The 4712-nt window shown below is 50.0% G+C and overlaps 1 pseudogene; it reads left to right on the top strand.

Annotated features, from left to right (window-relative positions):
- The first annotated feature begins 2808 nt into the window (after window positions 1–2808).
- Window positions 2809–3468, top strand: LOC149104219 (uncharacterized; annotated as a pseudogene).
- Window positions 3469–4712: the final 1244 nt, after the last annotated feature.

The following is a 4712-nucleotide window of genomic DNA, read 5'->3' as shown; positions in this document are numbered from 1 at the left end:
TCCAAGTCGATCCTCAAGAAGACTTCATCGACTTGAACGAGAGTTTCTTCGAGGTGGAATTGACGGTCAAGAAAACTGGCAACACGAATCTGCTGACCGCGGATATCATGGGATTCGCCAACAATCTGGCCCACACCCTCTTCAAACAGATCAATGTGAGATTGAATGGCACTCTCATCAGCCCCCAGACGGATACTTACCACCTCAAAGCCTACATCGAGACACTGTTAAACCATGACCGAGACGATGGTGAATCGATCCTGACACCCAGTGGCTGGTACAACTGTCTCGGTGTACCCGACGACGGAGATGCCGATGAATTGACTGCCAATAAGCTGGATACGACTCACGACGATTACAAAGCTTTACCCCCAGATCTCAAGAACCTAGTACAGGGTCGACTCCAGTTTCTAGATGGAAAAGCCGTGACCTTGAGGTTTAAACCTTTCCTGGAAGTGTTTCATCTCAGCAAGTTACTGTTACCTGGCGTGCAGATCCAGATTGACATGTACTTCAATACCCCAGCCATGTGGACCGTCCGATGGGCCGGTGTCGATACTCTCAGACTGACTGAAGCCGACGTGAAAGTGAGATTGTTGCTGTCTCAAGTGAGAGTGACTCCCTTGGTGTACCGAGAGATCATGACCAGCCTGAAAGGTGGAAGAGTGGCCACTTACCCTACGGTGAGAGGGGAAATTCGCACTTACTCGCATCCCAACGACAATCGTCACTTTGAGTGCAGCAATCCTTTCCACAATAAGCTGCCTAATCGGCTGGTGGTGTTGTTGAAACAAGCTGCCTTCAACGGAACCATCACAGAGAGTCCGTTCAATTTTGGAAAATTCAATCTCGCTTCCATCAAACAATTGGTGAGAGGTGAAGAGTACCCCTACGAGACCTTGGAACTCATATACGATGGGGACAGTAAAGATCAGAGAGGCTACTACAGATTCCTCCAAGCCTCAGGAGCTTTGTGCAGGGGAAAAGGAAACATGGTCAGAAAAGTGGATTGGGGGAACGGCAAGAGATGCAACATGTTCATATTTGACAACACGGCCAATGGATGTTTGGACAGTCCAGTGTTGAACCCCAAGCAAGAAGGTGAACTGCATCTGGTGATCGATTTTGGAGGTAACCCTGGAGAAAACCTGACTATCTTGTTGTACGGCGAATTCGAAAACTTGCTGGAGATCAACGAGAACCGAGTCGTCATCTACGACGTGTACCAATGAGAAGAAAAAATGGAGAGAGTAGCCTTGAATAATATACAATTGGATCATTTGGCACGGACGAATCCGTCACTTCGCTGTGTATTTTACGGCACGGTACCTTGCGATCGACTTCCCAGGACACTCCCCCAAGAAGGACCGACCGCTTACATCGTGAACACGGACCCTCACGATAAACCGGAGGTGCATTGGATCGCTTTGTGGGTCGACAAGAACAAGTGCGAGATACTGGACAGTTACGGTCTAGCGTTGGACGCATACGGAACCGCCGAACCGATCCAAGAATGGTTGGACCGTCATTTCAAGTACCAGATTCACAACAGCAGGAGTCTACAGTCACTGTTCAGTCAGAGTTGCGGCGGATACGCCCTGATGTTCCTTATCGACCGAGCCGAAGGTCGTGACATGAACGATTTCTTGAATCGTTCTAAGAAAAACAAGTTTGTGGAGAACGATCGTAAAGTAGGACACATGTTAGAACGTTTGATCGTGGACGAGTTGGCCTGGCGCAAGATTTGTAAAACCCTGTGTCACCAGGACACGTGCAGTTCCTCCAGAGGAGTGCGTCATTTGTTATAAAGTAAGCTGTTCAAATAAAAAAGTGTTCATTTTTGAGAGAAAAGGATGTTGCGTGGTGAGGTTACATGGTTCCCCCGATTCCTAGAACTGTGTCGAGAAGAGTATCTGCTCTTGTCCTCGGATGATCCTCGTACACAGGTCCTGGATCGCATTTTGGATTGCGACAGTTATCGTCGAGTCCGATTCATACTGGACCAGGAAAAAGATCATTGGCTTCGATACGTCCTGTTCCACTTGTGTACGAGAGCCAGACTTCAAATGGACGCTTGCAGAGATAACAAGTGTTACCCGCACTGGCAATAAGTTCTTACACTATCACTTTGCGAACGCATTAAAAGGTGCGGTTTAAACCAAAATTGTTCATTATGGAGTTCCCTACAAAACAAGACACTTCATGGATCTTCAGTTTCGAGGGCATAGACATTTGGACGACGTCATAGCCAGGTTACAAAAACGCTACGGAACATCTGGTAAAGAACGCCTCAACCCAGTGCAGCTCATTTCAAGAAACACCAACCACCAGCAATAAGAAGAATCGCTCTTCAACCAGCTCCAACGGCTGTCCTTGACACCGGTGAATTACCAGCTACTGTGACCACTCGCAGGAAACGCAAGAGAGTGCCCACCATGCCGGGGCTTTCCGAGAAAGAAGATAGGAAAAGAAGAATCAGAAAGAGGCATTGGTACGAAGACAAGTTGGGAGATTTGAGTAAATTCGCGAAGAAACCTGGAAAAAGGAGATCGACGCTTGCCAAGAGAGCGCGTCCCAAGAGAGCCACGGCCAAGAGAGCCATGACCAAGATCAAGAGGGGAAAAGCGTGGTACGCCAGGAAATACCAAGTGGGAAAATTCGCGAAACGCCAGAGAGCACCCGCCAAGAAAAAACCCATCTGTTTCAATCGTAGGGTCACCCTCTTGAGTCTGATGAAACGCATCCCTGGTGTCAAGACACCATTGGCCAAGTTGTTTGGATAAAAAACGGAGCATCTCGAGACCCTTCATGGAACGACGCAAAGCGTTTCAATTTCACACTCTGTCGAGTTTGTTGATAGCGGGTCCGTCGGGGTGCGGCAAGACGGTGTTCACCACCAAACTGCTCTTGGAGAACGGCGACTTGTTCCAACAAAAACCTAAGAGTATTCATTACTGCTACAGATCGTGGCAAGACGGTTTCCAAAAGCTCAAGAAGGGTGGGGTCAAGTTTTACAAAGGCATCCCCGAAAGCGAACAGTTACCCCGATGGTTTCCTGGAGGGGGTGTGTTGGTATTGGACGATCTCATGGACGAGGGTGGTAACGACAAGCACGTGTTGGATCTCTTCACCAAACATTCACATCATCGGAACATTACGGTGATTTACTTGTGTCAGGATCTATTCCCTAACGGAAAATTCGCCAAGACCATTTCCCGAAACGCTCATTACATCGCGGCCTTCAAGAACCCTCGGGATCAGTTGGGGATACGAAATCTACTACTGCAATCGTTTCCCACACAATGGCAGGAGGTGTTGGACACGTTTTGAAAGGTCACTGATCGACCTTACGGTTACATGCTATTGGATCTTCATCCAGCCAGTCAGGACGATCAACGCGTCCTTAGCAATGTGCTAAAAGACGAAGGATTCGTACGATGCCATCAGTTTGCGACACCGTCATGTTGAGGAGCGAAGCCGAGTGGTTCCCTACATTTATTCTACGTTGCATAGCCATGCTAAGGCGCATGTATTCCTTTAAGTGGATTACGAGACGGTGAAACAAATCTGTCTCTGTTCGAGTTATCAAGTGAGGTCACTCGTGAAAGCATATAACGACGAGGATTTTGAGAATTTGATTCATAACGAAAGAGTGATCGCTGAGAAGATAGCAAGAAAACAGGAGAGATGAGTTCTTACGGTAGTGACGATTTCAACCTCTCGGCTCTGAACGATTATTCGCCTTGGGGGTCACCGGTTCAAACGAGTACTCCGATTCCGCCTGTGGCAGGTGTGGGTGTGAGCCTGAACACTCCTTCACCGCGGTCGTCACTGGCGACACTGCCCCTGCCAAGGGTCTCGCCAGTCGGGGTAGGCACCACTGGCGCGGGTGCGCCACAGATCAACGTCACGGCGGGTGTTGGCAGCGCCGGATCTGGGTCATCGTGCTCCAACGTTACAGCGGGTGTCGGTGAACCCCGAGTGACAGACGCCACACCTTTGGCACGAGCCGTTCGAGGAGGGAAATGACCAAGACGTGTCCCACGTCAAAATACGCCGACGTCCCCCAGTGATGCAGGGAGCCGCAGAAGAAGTAGCGGTAGCGGTGGTGGAAGACGTAGAGGTAGAGGCGGAGGCGGAGGCAGAGGTGGAAGTGGTAGTGACTCCACACCACCTTCGTCGATTAGATCGGGTCAAGGAGGAAGAAGGAGGCGAGGAGACCGTGTTCTCGACCAGGCCCAGATGCAGCAACAATTGGAAGAGATTTTGCGCCAACAACAACAGACGGCCGCGGGTCGTCGCATTGTGGGCATTACGACCACGAACACGATCACGACCACCTATAAAAACGGACAACGCCCTACCGTCACGCGCAATTCGACCAGTGTACGTAACTGAGAACAACAATGAGAAGATGCCGTCGCTGACAGAAAAGGAGAAAGCAATGGGGCGGTGCTCTTGCGAATGCCTTGTCTGCGATGTTACCCATAGGCAAAGGGGCTGCCTTGGGATTGGCCAGAGCGTTGGATGGACATGCCGTGAAAACAGGAATCCGAGCTGGAACCTCCTCTGCCATTGGCGCGGCAGGGGTTGGCGTGGGTCACGGGGTCCGAAGACTTGTGAGACGAAAGAAAAGACGACCACCTCGCCGATAAAAAACCATTCGAATCAAGATGTTGAGGAGTGAAGTCAAGTGGTTCCCCTACTTCCTG

The sequence above is a fragment of the Orbicella faveolata genome, unplaced genomic scaffold, assembly GCF_042242905.1.
Source record: "Orbicella faveolata isolate gen_17 unplaced genomic scaffold, um_ofav_v1 contig_34, whole genome shotgun sequence".
NCBI classification, from domain to species: Eukaryota; Metazoa; Cnidaria; class Anthozoa; order Scleractinia; family Merulinidae; genus Orbicella; species Orbicella faveolata.
This window is presented reverse-complemented; position numbering and strand designations above follow the sequence as displayed.